Source organism: Dermacentor silvarum, chromosome 4 (assembly GCF_013339745.2).
Source record: "Dermacentor silvarum isolate Dsil-2018 chromosome 4, BIME_Dsil_1.4, whole genome shotgun sequence".
NCBI classification, from domain to species: Eukaryota; Metazoa; Arthropoda; class Arachnida; order Ixodida; family Ixodidae; genus Dermacentor; species Dermacentor silvarum.
In genome coordinates, this window is record NC_051157.2 from 150571307 (window position 1) to 150587535 (window position 16229).

Sequence of the window (16229 nt, forward strand, 5' to 3'; positions counted from 1 at the left end):
ATGATCAAAACATGAAGCCTGACAGTGTGCTTGCGATTGAACTTGAACTACAGTTCACTATTGTGTACGTGCGTGAGCAGCGTATGAAAAAGCCTGTACTGCCAGATACGGCCCTGTTTATAAAGGAAGTATGCAAAGCGCGGCATGCGCTGTAGGTGCCAGCAGCACCTATAGTTACAACTATGAGATAAACATGTGAAGTCATACAAACAATATAGTGTATTTATATGAATGGCGCGTTGGGTGTCAGATGACGATTAATTATACATTAACTCAACTTATGAGTTGCGGGAAGCACAGTAAATATGTTGACCTAGGAGGTAGAAGGGGTCCATTAGAAATGAAAAAAAAAAGAAGAACGATATCTGGAGAGCGAGTATTTCCTGCTGTAGTGCAACAATTGCGGCTGTTGCAGCAGTCAACAACCGTTGATGATGTGACAAGAAGTGCGTACTCAAACCTACTTCCGGATACGAAATATAAAGTATTTTGAGATTGATACATGCATATTGCGCGTTTCTTGTGGACGATGCGCGTGGGCGCCCCGACGAAGAACTGCTCCAGTGTGGGTACGAGCCAAAGTGTGATGCCATCATCATCTCGAGCTGTCGGCTGAACTGGCCAGCGATGCAGCGATCTCTTGTAAATATACTTTGTAAATAGTCGCCAGTGCTTAATCCTTCGTTCACGTAACATTTTGGTGGAGAGTGCCGTTCCCCGTCCTCGCCGCGGAGCTCCGCAGGGGCTGCACCGTCCAGCTTTCCACCAAGGCTCCCGGTGACACCTCGCCTGCTTCTACTCCTGCGACTCCAACAAGAACGTACTTTACGAGGCATGTTTTGAGGCAACAACAACAACAACTACAACAACAACAAGAACGTACGTCATGGTTACCACTCCCCGCTATCCTGGCATATTCTCCGGCCGAAATAATGTCGACGTTTAGGACTGGCTCAGCATGTATGAGCGTGTTAGCCACAAAAACTGCTGGGACCCTACCATAATGCTAGCGAATGTACTATTCTACTTGGGCGGAACTTCTCGTGTCTGGTTCCGGATACACGAGGACCAGATCTCTAGCTGGGATGCTTTCAGGGAGAAGCTCCGCGACCTCTTTGAAAATTCGACTGGGGTGGCAGCTGGCTGCTAGAAAAGAGCTTGCTACCCGAGTACAGTCTTCCGTACCAACTAGACCAAGTTATTGGCATACTGAACTATTATCTAAATGGACAGCGCGAATACAGTCTTACTGCGCAGGCCACATGGCTCAACCTGAATGAGTGAAATGTGCTCATTCGGAAGCTAGATCACCCTGATCATGCAACCCTGATCCTGATCTCTTATCATGCCATTATGATACCGAGATCATGCCACCGGCTAGCATTTGCTATTGGTTCATTCAGGATAGACAAGGCCCTTAATTCGGGTCAACAGAGGTGATCTTTGAATGGTCTTAGCACGAGGGAAAACCAGACCAGTCTGTACAATTCAATAACACAAACAAAATGCAACATTGGCAAGCGTCCATTTTTCATAGATTATTTTTACCCGTATGTGTACCATCTCTCCACAATAAACACTATGTTGCGAGTAAGTATTCGGTTTGTGTGCTCTTTCTTGTGGCTCGCCGGCTTTGCGATGCTATTTTTGTTTTGTTTTTTAATTTGGAATATTCGACCATTTGTCATTCTCTGTTGCTGAGTACAGAGTGGCGAACATTAAGCAGTAATCGGTGCTCAATTTAGTGAATTCCGCATATTCACCTAATAAGTTTCAACGATAAGAGCAAAATGTACGTCTGCAAACAACTGGAATGTCACTGAGTTTTTCGGAGAGGAAGTTTTATTCCAATAGGCTCAGATGTTGCCTAAAGCAAGCATTTCTTTTTTTCGTATATATATATATATATATATATATATATATACGAAAGTTAATAGCCAAGGCTTATTTCTTATTAAGACCATTTGTCGCCCATGATCGGTTTTTGCTTACGAGCATCGTAGTTTCATTTTTGGCAACCGCCGAGTCCACTTCTACACGTTTGTTCCTCACTTCCACCGTTTTTCACTTCTGCTGCGATAGACTGATACTGCGGTTGTCATTTTGACGAGCTGGACGTCAAACAATGAATACTCCATGAAACATCACCCGGTATCTCAGCGCCTTCTGCATGTTCAATACCTGCTCAATTTAGTGAAGTCCGCATATTCACCTAATACGTTTCAACACCTAAAATAAAATGTATGTCTGCAACAATAGTTTGAATGTCACTTTGTGTTTTTCGGAGAGGATGTTTTATTCCAATGGGCTCAGATGTTGCTGCTGAGATTCTGCAGCGTCTTCTGTCCAGCGTGAAGGACTTAATTTGTGAGCTTGTTCGTTGTTGTTTCTCTGACGGACAAACGCGCGGAGAGACACCACACAATAGTTCAAATGATTCAGATGGCACTGCACACCCGTTCTCAAGGGCATCGTTCCTTCCAGAACATATTGTTTACCTCCTCCAACATTTTCAGTGACGCAGAGCTTGGAAGCGTTTAGCGTCACTCGTATTTGTGAGGCGAAGCGGATGAGCAGTTCGGCAGCTCCATTTGACGGGCCTCCAACCTGCGCATCTCGTTATTTACTCCACTACTGGAATGGCTATGCTCATGCATCCTTTCGGCGATATCAGTGCTGCCAGGTAGCGAGCTTTGCCCATTTATTGCTGCCGTGTCGTCGAAACTAAACGCGCTGAAATGTGGCGCTCGAACGGATCAGTTGCTACTTTCCATTGCAATGCTAGGTCTCCCAGTATGCCTCAATATTTTTTTTCTTAAGATTTCTCTCGACAGACTGTCCCGGCAAAATGTAGTGATCTAAAATTGTTCTAGTCGTCATTGCCCCTAAACCAGATGAAATTGCTGGGGAACTTCACTTTCTGCATGTTGCTATGCGAGAAGGGCGTCTAGCCAAAATATAGGTGCGTGAATGGGGCATTATTTATTACTTTCATTGCACCATTGCCAAAGACCCAACTATAGTATACACTTAAGTTCCCAGTTTCCTTGAAGAGCCAGTTACGAGCGGGCGCAAAATCCGCTGACCTCTCGCCATTTTTCATTGGGATAATTACTGCGTTTTTATGCAGTCCTTGCGTGGTAATGACCCCACTAATTTATACCGCGTTAACCACAGGCGTGAGCGGCGACATAAACCACAAGCGGTGTTTTGGGCATTATGTATGATCTAAGCAGAGGTCCACTTAGTTGTGGCTCTTATGCGATAATCATCAGTCACGACCGGAGCCGTGAGCATGGCAGAGCTGTTTTAGTCGGCACCAGGGCCGAGTGTGTTTCTTGAGGTCGGGAAGCTCTCCAAATCCGCTCCCAAGAAAGAAGGCAATCATGTGCTTACGCGACAATGGTCCAACGTGGGCAACAGAGAATGTTTGTAGTAGATCTGCGCCTACAACACGTACTGACCGTCAACAGTCGCGCATAACCAACTAATTTGCCTATTGTCATGATGCCGGACACACTAAATGTTAATAAAAACATAAGGGACCAATGGCATTGCGCATTAGTACGCTGTAGCGTTTTGCAATAATCGCCTATACTTTCGGGAAACCATGATCGCAAAATTTTTAAAAGCTACTGTAGTGCAGGGTAAGGCTACTCTAAAAAAGATTTTATTGTGTCATTTTATTCTTAAAGGTATTATTGTGTCGAAATTTATTAGATACTGGACACTGTTAGTGCTCGAATACATGTCTCAAATATTAATTTTTAATTTAAGAGACGCACTTTATAGATATTAATGGGGATATGAAATCTTCATATACCATGCGCTTTAGCTTTCTGCAGTAAAATTGAAGTAAACATGTGTGGTTGCCTCATTCCTGATTACATTTTTCCTGCTGTGCCCTGGACGACCTTTAGAAGGCCTTGTTAAGATCGGGAATAAGAGCAAAGCAATGCCCAAATGTACTTGTGTGCTGTGCCTGTATCATGTAGTGCAATAATGATTTATCAGACTTCCTTTAATGTAGCTATAGCTGCGTCTTCAGGCCGTCAAACGAAGTTGCAATGGACTCCGGATTTTTGCTGCAGCATACACATGCCTCATCTAGTTCCGAATATTTCTTCTGGTATGTTTTTGTGCTTAGGCAAGCGGCTCGAGCCTCAAATACAAGGCGCTGCCCTTTGTGTTATCGTATATATTTTACTTGCCAATTTATTTCTTATCATTCTTGTAAATCTCCATGGTCCTTTTCGTTTCCATTCTTTGCATCCAATTCACGGTCTCTATTTCTCTCACTTTCTTTCTGATGACCCCTGGTTGTCAATTTACAGTTTCGATTATCGTGTACTTGGTTGCCAACTTCCTTGACCTCTTCCTCCATTCAATGTCCACGCTTTTCAGGTACAGATACTTGTGCACTTCAGCCGCCCATTTATTTTTACCCATGTTCCTAAGTTTTTCTTTAAAACTAATTTTGCTCTGCGCTTCTCTGACTTCGAAAGTGGTCGAACCCATGTCACCCTGCACTACATCATTTGTGGTTTTACCGTGGGCTCCCAAAGTCAACCGGCCTACCGATCTTTAGTTAACTTCCAACCCCGGCAAGATATCCGACTTTAAGCCTAGACACATATTTGCGAATGTTAGCGCTGGTACCATTACTCCTTTCCAGATTCCACGCACCACGTCATACGTATATTGTGGCCCCACAGTGCTCTATGTTTCATTATTGCTGCATCCGCTTGCCCTTTGCTTTCAGATTATATTTGTGGCTGCTTGAGTGAGTCTTTCCTTCGTTTATGTATACGCCGGGGTGTTTATATGTCTTGACTATGGGTATGACTTGCTGTTGAATTCACACAACGTAATTACTAGTCGCTTCATTAACGATCATAATTCCTGATTTCTCCGGGATAAACTTAAGGCCTAGATCTGTCGCCATACTTGCTCCAATAGAAACCCTCTTTAGGCTGAAAAATCGTCATGTATGCGCAGTGTAGCGGAACCCGTAGAACCACTGCACTCTCAACATTCAGCAAAGTTTATTACGTGTCTTTTTAAGTACTTGTTTTTCGGGTGCAAGGTACTTTTTAGTTGGGTTGAAAAAACACCTAACAATTGCAACTTTACCAGACTTTAACTGCACACGAGGTCTCTTTGTTTGTAATTGTTCAATTTCTTGAGGCTTTATAGTATTTAAAAGCTTCATGTGAAAGACATCGTAGTGATTAAAATTGTAATGCGTTGCTTAAGGAGGTGTATATTATTTACGGGTTAGTCACATTGTATAATTAGTGAATTCAGGCTTGAAATTCACCTATCCAGCCACTCGAAAATTATGACCGGCGCAACACGTTGTGAAAAACAATGAAAGAAGTGAAGCCGCAACATACAATGACCTACAAACACCAAGCACAGTACTCAACCATCTACCTTCATACTCGTTTCACTAAAACAATTTTCCTGTGTAATCCAAACTTGCAGCACTATTTCAATCAGAAGCGTTCCAAGATATAGGGGACACATTTTAAATATCCTTACTTTAATCAATACTTTTGCTGTTCATGCACTATCATGGTGCACACAATTGTGTACATAACGTCTGAAAGGGTTAAGATCTTTTTTTTTTTTGAGTAGCCTTCATTGCTCGCCATGTAGCTTTGCTGAAGCGGACAGCTACAGTCGAGGCTTCTATGTTTATTGGAATGCTTTATCGCAATAGCTCCTGGAGTGTATTTTGCTTAGTATCATATGGAGTGTTTTTGCTGGAGTGCTTTTAGTATATTATCGTGGAAGACGCGCTAGAGCGACCGTCGCCAAAAATCTGGTCAGATCATAAATCTTGTTATTTAATAAGTGATGAGCAGTGTGAAAATAGGTCTCCTATGGGCCGGCTATCTCAATTATCAAAATGAACTTCAGCAGTCAAGGAATGTATGAAATAAAGAATACAAACAAAGAAATAAGAAGGAAAATAATACGGACTGTAGTATTGCTTCACTAAAACATCAATTCTTGAACAATATAGAGCGCGCTGTATCGGCGATTCGCGAGTATCCAGTCATAGTTGAGCCAAACAGTCTCGATCTTTACAGTCGGAGAGAGAGAGACAGAGAGAAACGGGGTGGAAAAGCCTGGGAGGTTAAGCCGAAAAGATTCTGGTTTGCTACCCTGCACTGGGGGAAGGGGAAATGAAAGGCGGAAAGAATAAGGGAGAGAAAAAGCAGTCACGAGAAAAAAGAAAGAAATAACAAAAAAATAGAGGAGATTGGAAACGTCCGTGAGAACTATAGTCTGTCAGATAGTCCACTCGAACGCAAAAACATCAAGGTGCCTTGACTGACTTGTTGTGTGACGACTGTATAGGACAGTCGGAGCATACAAATAAAGCAAAATACAGTGAAGAATACAGCATATACGAATGATACAAGTTCGCGTAAAACGTGTATGCGCACGTTTTGCTACAGATTGTACAATCGGTCTCGTATAGGGCGCGACCTATAACATTGATGTTTCTACGCGTCAGCACATACATTCATCGTTCATGCGAATCTGGCGAAATACGGGCGCCACACTTTTCTTTTGCGCAGGTCGTAAGAACAAACTTATCTCAAATCGAGACGCGGTCGCGCTCGGCGTGTACTGCGTGGGCGGTCATTCACACTTCGCAGGTTTAAGACGGAAGTATAAGGCGGAAAATAAACGGTGTGCACGTAACGCGCAGGGTGCGTGCTGGGCTCTTCTGTCCACTATACTATAACACGCCGGGGGCGTCGCGCTTGCGCTGAAACGTATAAAGCGCACCCACGCGCGTAAGCGTGATTCGCACTCTCCACGCTCCACTTGAGAGTAATTTCGTGCCTGGCTTTTGATCGCCACTATAGGAGCCTATTGTTTCTTCTTCGCCATGTTCAACAACAAGAGCACGAAAGGGCGCCTCCTTGCTTGGCGGAAGACGCTCACGCGGAGATCCCGGAAGCGTCAATTAGACCTTCGCGCGGTTCTTGCATCTTCATCACGCCTTCAGCTCAGATTCGTGAAAGCGAATATGTTGGTGCCACGCTTGTTTACGATATCACCGCGGTTTTTAAAAGCAAAGCTTAGTTTGCATGCGTTTGGTTGTGAGTAGGTGCGTATAAGTAACGTTTCTATAGACGAATAGACAACTTGGGCCAGTTGGTATGTGCCTATGCTTGAGCGATTCCCCGGTATGTGTACGTGCAACTGCGAACTGTATCTCCTGTACTCGAAGCCTCCTGCATCCTGCCGGACTTCTCCGCCCGGTTTTTATCTCACTTTCTGTTTCCCTGGGCTTGCTAGCAATGACAACAAATGATATAGAGTACTTAGACAGCTCGAGATCAACTTTGATCTCTCTATTCAAATGCACGTAAAATGCAGGAATGGTTTTATGAAACATCCGCCGGAATGATTTGAATGAAATGTCTTGCATTTGAGGGAGAAAGTTAAACTTTATCGCTTCTAGCAAGCAGAATATTTATTTAAGACATGGGGTTTTACAAAAATCGCTGAATATTGGTAAGTTAAAAAAATTATTCGCGATGTTTACAAATCGGTATCTCTACCACGAACAGATATGAGAGTAATGTAAACTTGATCTCTTAGGGCATTTCGAGCGGAGAAATTTGAATTAGGAATTAACAGCTTGCGTAGTAGTGCTGCAGTTTCTAGGGTTTTGCGAAAGTCCTACTCACAAATTTGTGGTATACGAGGGGATAACTTTTAACCGCTTTTTTTTAATCACCTGTTTCAGAAAACATAATTATAGTCTTTTGAGCTGGATTGTTCAGAGAGGTGGACATTACCTGCACAAGAAAGCAAAATACATATTCAACTAGTTACCAAATTTTCACTCATTATTGGCTTTGTTAATTACTTCATGGCACATATGGCAATTTACGCAATGTAGCCAGCGAGCTTGCAAGGCTTCGAATAAAGTTCCAGGATGACACCAGTTTGTAGATATGCGCCATCACTCTTGGCGTAAGAACGCACTGTCTTCCCACTTACTTTTTAATAAAACGCTTCTATATGCATCGAAGCACAAGAGTAACTAGAGCGCTGATGTATTTCATCTCATACATTGGGAAGCAATATCTCGAAACTGGCGTCATCCTGGAACTTCCTTTCAAGTGTATACGTCTTGCAACAATTCGTAATTTGCAATGTGTGCCGTCAAGTAAGTAAGAATTAACAAATTTCAGTAAATTAGTTGATTATCTGTTTAGATTTCTCGTGCTAGTAATGTCCGCCTCTTCGAATAATCCAGGTCAAGGACAACAACTGTACTATCTGCCATAGACGATTTCAAAAATTCCGTGAGACCTAAAAACGACCATCACATATTTAAAAGTTGTGTATAATACATAAATTTTGTCCTCAGTACATGTGCTATTAAGTGCTGTTTTCATAATTGTGCTATCGTTTATTATTGCTGAGTTATTGATCGGTAAACTTGATGTTTTAGCTATGTTAAAGCTTGCAATTTTTAAGAGTTGTTTTAAAATTGATACGGCATCGATAGAAAATCCACTTGTTCCAAATCCACTTGTTCAATGGGGTAGAAACTTGGGCCGGTTGGTGTAGCGTATATCACATTCTGGAAGGCCAGCACTTGGACGAAATGCAAATAAATGAGTGTGTCGTTCTTCTCAGTGCATTTCGTCTAAGTGCTTGTCTTCCAGAATTTGAACCGCTTAAATGTATTTAGATATGTGTCGTCGCACTGACATGTACCATACAGCTCTCATAAACATTCTTCTCTCGACAAACATCGTACATCGCCTTGCTCCTCTTGACTCGGCTAACTGCTACCGGCGACGACGCCTTGCGAGTGTCATCCACTATCGCTGCTACTTCCCCAACTCAACAAGCATGGCGTCATTTGTATTTCGAGATTGCCTTGGATCTGCGTGTGCTTTATTTTTTTCCCAGTTCGAACACATTAAAAAAATGTGTGTGAGAAATAGCGCTGTTCAACATTTTCAGGTGAACTTCTGGAAGAAGCGGACCTCGTTTGCAGACAAATCGCTATGTTCACGTAGTTAACTGACATCATTTCCGAATTAACTTTGTATTGGGAGATGAAATTTTTGTTGACCTCGACAGTTAACTAAAGTGGCATAAACGTATCCATGAAACTACACTAACCATCTATAAAAAATCCCAATACTGTATAATTTACGTTACATTTTCCTTCGAACGCACTCCGTACTCTTTATGTCAGTTTTATACATTCACATATTACGTAGGCTATTACCATATACGGACTCACCTACACCACCACTTTATAGGCAATTATTGCTGCACAAAATAAAGCGCTGCGAGCTATTCTCTTCCTAAAAAAAACAGACTCAATCACATTCGCGTACCCATTACTTGACACTCTACCCGTGTAACATTGAATTGATTACTACGTTCTCATTTTGCTTTACAAAATCATGTACAAAGTTATACTATGTCCTTCTTTAAAAATCATTATCAAAATACCACATAGCCATTACTATCAGTCACCTCGAAAACGCTAATCTTTCCAAGATCTCGAACTAATTATGGATCATTTGCATTCTCACATGCCGCATCGCAGCTCTGGAATAAATTAACACCAGATCTAACAACACCACAACCATTTGTCAGCTACAAAACTAACCTTCGGTCCTTTATGCTTGGGTTACTTGCTCAATGAGTATGTACCATGTTTGTGCTGTTTCACATATTGTTCTTTTTTTGTCACGCGCTCTAGTGTTTATATTGTTATGGGGAGAAAATATATGTATTTACAATATATACAGTTAGAAGGTTGCAGCTTTGTGGCCAGGGTAACACCATCAACCGAGCTCCGAGACACTTCAGCCTCTTCTTCACCAACCAACGCCATTTGGTCCACAGCGGTACAAACGCATACGTGACAATATATATAACAGCACATAACATGGGGGCGCCCTTCAAAACTCCTAAGAGAGCTATAGTGCCCCACCTTCATATCATACCCAATGTACATATGTGATCCGTAAACTTGAAAGTAACTTTAAACATTTTTTTTCACTTTATTACGCATATTGCAGTTATTAAATTAAATTAACCAGTGAACTTCCGTCTGTGCAGCAGCAATGCTAGGACCAGCGCAACTTTCGAGATGATCCATCCTTAAATAAATCGGAGTTACAGTTAACAGTTTCCAAAGAGGGTGCCTCTAGCAGTTAGAGACGATATTAACTGGTACGTACAGTAATGCATTTATTTCCGCAGATTGCGGGTACGGGCATCTCGAAAGTGGGGCTAGTCCTTTGATTTCTGCTAAGCAGACGTGACGTCACTACTGCTCGTCTTCAATTTTGTAAATGCGATATGTGCCTTTAAGACAATAATTAAAAAGTTACTCAGTGAATTTCTTTAATTAGCTGCTTGGATAATGCGATCGGCCGCGAAAATGATATCCGCCTCTTAATCTATTCCATGTCGACATGACGCGTAGGGCTAGTTCTGAGTGCATTAAAAAAGAGAAAATACTTTGCACAAACTAAAAAAAATGAAAGAACCACCCGTAATTATCACCGGCATTATCATAAAACAGCAGTTCAAGTGGTCACGTTTTCGCTAAATGAAGAGTGGCGACTGGAGGTCCTGCGTTATTACCGCTGGGGAAAATGAGCGGACCCATCCGTCGTATATATGTATACTTTAGGACGGCGAGGACGCTTTGGTATCGCGACCGACAATCGCTAAACGGCCGCTTGCTACACGAGCTGCATCACAAGGCACTCTTGTGTGTAGGCCAATACCAGATTTGTATCGTTGTTAAATGCGGGACTCTCATCATGGGGCCAGATGGAACCGGGCCAACAGAGCAATAGCCGTCCCGAAACAAGCCAAAAATGAGTACGCTCGGTATGTCCAAAAATAGCCCCAGACATGCGGAAACTGTAACCTGAAGAGGTTAATTGAATGTCCATCTTTTTCGGATTCGTGGGGAGCTCGACGTTGCTTGTTCGATGAAATGTTATGTTCCAAAGCTTCACAGTGATTGACAGTACTTGGAAGAAAAAGGAATGTTGCTGGCTCAGCTCAGAAAGCCATTCGAGCTCTGCTTCAGTACCTGAAGGCGACAGACTGGCGTGCCAGACTGCAGACGTGCTGCAGCTAGTTTAGTGCATGTGAAAGTGCCACCAAGGCTCGTGTCTTCTCTTTTTCTTTCACTCCCCCATCCTCCTCCCCACGTGTAGGGTAGCAAACTGGACAAAGTCTGGTTAACCTCTCTGCCTTTACTTCCTCTCTCTCCCTGTAGATGCGTTTGAAACTGGCTCAGCCGTGTACAGAGGGCAAGAAGAAAGAATAGTGAATACAGAGCGATATCTTCCAGCAGCGTGTATTCCTGGAAACCGCTAGTCATACATTTTAGTGACCACACGTGACATGCATGCTTGCATCACCTTCTAAGAAACTAAACTTTCTTTTTTTTCACTCAAGAACACAGAACGCTGCTCACGAAATCTTACCCAATTCTTAAGACCCAATTCAATAATTTCGCACGCCAGCTTGTCGTCGTCATTATTTACAACAATACATATATTGAAACACGTCTTGCAACCACAGATTTTGCACTGGTGTACAAGTTAGCCATCATGTGCGTTTACATCATTATTTTGCATGTTCCTTGAGACGGTTACTGGTGCAGCGCCCTCTCTGACCTATGTAAAGCTTTCCATATACAATAGGGGTATTTTTATTGCGATAGCAATTATATGGACACTCAAAAGCAGATTTCTGCCGTCGGCGTCGGCGTCGCCGTCGCCGTCGCCGTGAGGTTCCGTATGACGTCATTTGGAGATGAAATCGTCGCCGCGCGCCGAACGCTGTATGTGCGAGTGAAAGGGCGCGAGGGACGCGCTCTTTCACGGGGAGTGAACGCACGGCGGAGAACAAACGCGCGTTCCGCGCCGTGCTTGCTTAAGGGCTGCAGAAGTAGGCGTCTCTTTCCTCCTTTACAATCACCATATATGTAGAGCAAACGCGCCTTCTTCGGACGCGCGAGAGGCCGTGGGGGAGGGGGAGGGAAGGGAGGCGACGTTTAGCTGCGGCACCAAGTGCCTATTTATATCAGAGGCTCCAGCAACAGTCACCAACGCCGCACGCATTTTGAGCTAACGCGGGCAAAACGCCGATGGCGTCGACAACAGTTCTGCGTGTTGTTGCTACCAAAGCCGCTCACCTTACTTCGTATGACATTGCTGTGTTGCTATCGCATTCATTGCGTCGCCCTTAGGGCGAAACTGTGACATTTTTTTCACAACATTGCTGATAAAGCCAACGAACTGCGTGCATTTTGTGTTTCTTATTGCAGAAATATTTTGGGCTGCCGCAGCTTCTCAAGCTGCAAGGCTTACGAACATCACAAGGCGCAGCAAGAAGAACTATAGCTTTAGATTGCTCAGCTATCTTCTGAAGACTGCGGATCGCCCCCCTTGCGTATTTAATAAATGACTGCAAAGTTATTCTTGTTGTCTTAGGGGGAGCTCCGTAGAACTCCCTGAAGAAAGTATTGCTCAAAGCACTAACTGGCACAACTTGCAAAAGTGGCAATAATATTAATTGCGCGCCTAAATTGCGTGAGTCGGATGTACATTTGTTCGAATCGAAGCCAATACGTTTAGATAAAGCCAATTTCAAATATCCAGACAAGGTGGACATATGAAGATGAGGCTCGATGATTAGAGGAAGGATTCCATACGCGGCTTTGGAAAACTTTATTTCACTTCATCAATTGCACCGTAAGGGCCCGTATACAAAGTTGAAATGGACAACAGGGCATGGCATTGAGTTGTTCACCCCGAGGAACATATTGACATTAGAATAGTAAAAGAAGGCTATAAAAGGAAGAAGACAAATTTTTAGTGCACCACAAATAAAACACGAATAAGAGAGAATGAAAAGGCAACTATACATTGCTGTTGTAGGCTGTATTGCCTATGCATAGGAGGACAAATGCGTACACAACGATATGAACGTTTTGGTGCCCCGGGTAGCATGTTGTACTTTCGATCAATGTCGAACAAGCTCGGCACAGAATTTCTTAATTCTTATTGGCTCAGTTTGACAGCCTGCGCAAAGGAAACAACTGCGATCGGGAAATTTGATCCTAATCGATATCAATCGCAATCGAAAGCGCACCGTATTACCAAGGCATTTGATTAGCAGATGGCTGGCAAGTCTTTCCATAAAAGTTCTCTCTCTCTCTCTCTCTCTCGTTTTTAGCACGAAGATGCAGGTTGTCGCAAATGCACTTAATAAAAAAAGAGGAAAAGAAATAGACAAACACAGTTCAATCACTTTCTTTACCGATTATGTATGCGATGGAATGGAGGTCTATTAAAAGTGAGGAGAATATTATTGGGGCAGCAAACTTGCATGTGCTCCGAGGTTACGAGTTAGAAAAAAAAAGGAAGAGAAAGAACTGAACTCGAAACATTTGATTTAACCTTTAACACGACATTTTAAGGCCACCAGCGGAGACACTAAATCATATTGCTCACAGCGGAAGAGCTGCATCTCATACGAACAGTCGCATCAGCCGAGAAACGCCAACTCAGGTGCCGCGATCGTGGATAGGCTAGTTTTCTAATGTGACCACCCAACCTTCTTAAAAAAAACACTCAAATTATGGGCTGGTTATCAGATGTTAATAGCGAATACCACAAACTGAAGAGACGAACAAAACCGGCTGAACAGCGAGTGCTGTTTCAAACACACTGGATGCAGGTGATGCCAGTTCATTGTGTGTGAAATAATAGAAGGATTCATGTGATATCAATGCGGACAACAACGACTGAGAATCGGAATCTGGTGGAAAACTTGCACGTGTCGGGAAATTGATCATGTAAAATGTTTGCGACTAACATCCATAGGAAAGAATGAGCTTCGTGTTACGATTTAATATTTGCACGCGCTTCCACCGGATTAGTTACGTTCGAGAGGTATTTTCTGTATTCTTACAGTTTAGATTGCAAGGTATGGTTTAGTTTCAAATATACGGCAATAGATGAATTAGAACGTTGCGTCGCATTGGTAATAACTGGCTCACATATCAAATCAAGTAAGTTATAGAAAAATAACTTTATTATGTCAGAAGGCTTGTTTGCTGGGCGAGTTGGAATTCTACACTTGAGGTGAGAAAAGCAAAATATACATGTGACAGAAAGCAAGACCGACACGTGTAGTGCTCCTAATTAGGTGAAGAATTGTATTGAAATTATATTAATAATTATTTCTCGGTATAACCTATGTTGCTTGGATTTTGGTGCGCATAAATAACCCCTGGCTATCAAAGTAAAGCCGCAGGCCTCCCCTACGGCACACCCCATAATTCACTGTGCAGTTTCGAGATGTTCCGCCCCACCATTTATATAATTTAAAGAATGCGGCTTTATATAATTGTTTTCAGATACGGGAGTGCTTTCTATAGGTACAAAGACAACGCGGCACGTGATATTCAGGGATCTTTTTTTTATATATACGCAGGCCGAGTCAAATATAACTCGCTTGGCCATCTCTCTTCCAATTGGGCGCCTGCGAGAAAGGTTACATGGATGCGGACCATCAGGTGGGGGCGTCTCGTTGTCTCCTATTTCTGCCACTTGTTTAAACTAGTAGAGTGTACAATAGTTTCACTTCAATAAAATTATTCAGTTGATAGTCAGCGTTTTGTCCGTCTTCCTTTCAGTCGTATTATGTTCCCCTTAGTTTGCCAAGAGAATCATCGTTTCCCTTTCGAATGCGAAGGCCGCGTGTTTTCATTCATGAATGCTTAGTCGACGTAATGAAATATTTATAGCATGGCTTGTCTTGAAGGTGTCCTTCGCTGACCGTTGCATACGAATCTTGTAACTTGGAAGAGAGAGACAGAAGGGCTGTTGGAAAGAGAAACTTGCTGCGGACACCTGAATGTAGTGCAGCGGTAAAGAAAGAAAAGAGAAGGGAAGAACCGAGAACGGAGCAGGAAACAGAATAGAATAGTGCATGGTGTCGGAAGCTCTGCTCCCAGACGCTGCTCGCAAAAAAAAGCATAAAGGCGCTAAGTAAGCAGGCGGAATGCGACATATCCTGCAGCGCCGGCCATGACTTTCGCTTCCTGCTCCCAAGCTACCGTTCCAGCTCTAGCGACGCAGGCGTTTTGCAGACACGTGCTCCCTGAGTTCTAAGGATAGTGGTGGGCGTCAAGTAGCTGGTGGGGTAAATGCCCTTGTACTCCTTGGATAATAATTATCAATTAGTTTATTTATTTATTTATGAATACTGCAGACTCCCTTGAGTCCAAGTAAGAGTGAACATACGGGCAGGCATGCAGGCAGGCAATGAACTTTATTTTAGGTCCTGAGGAGCGACTCCGAGAACCCCTTACGGGGGAGGAGCCACTGCGGGCCGCTCCCACGTCAGGACGGGCAGGCCGTGCCTGACCGCCGCGCCGAGTGCCCTCTGGACGACCCGTAGCTGAGCGGCGAAGTCGGGGCTCTTGAGCGCCTCCACCCACCCGTCTTCCGTGGTGAGTAACGAGTGGTACCGTAACGAGGGACACCGCCAGAGCATGTGTTCTAAAGTGCAGAAGGGATCGCCGCAATCCGGACAATCCGGCTCGAACGAGTCCGCGTACGGGAAATGCGAATATAAGGGAACAAACGAAGACGAACACCCCAAAATAATATTGCATAGCTAAAAAAGCCAACGATTTCACAAATGCGTCCGCATTACTACATTGAACAACAGTCCTAGGCGATTCATTCCTTTCTTTTATAGTCCTATGAAGAAATGAATATCTATATGTGTCTTTCAAGGTACGTAACTCCTGTATCATTCTCCTGTAATTTTGACGAGTGTTTGCACGAGAAACGGGAGACAGGCAAAACGGTTTGCTAATTCCAAGCAGAGACTAGCGGTCTTGGGCTTAATATGCGGGATGTTATTATTTAAGCTTTAGTGAATTTTTAATAATCGCCTGTGGCGGGTAGCATAATTCTTATCGTTGAGCTGGTTTATTCGAAGAAGCGGACATTAGTAGAAATTAGAGAAATGGAAACACATATTCAACTTATTAGCAAAAATTTACTAGTGAACTTCTTAGTTAATTACTTTACGACTACTTTACGACACATATTGCAATTTACGAATTGTAGCCGGCGAGTTTGCACGAAGCGAACCCAAAGTGTGGGACGAAA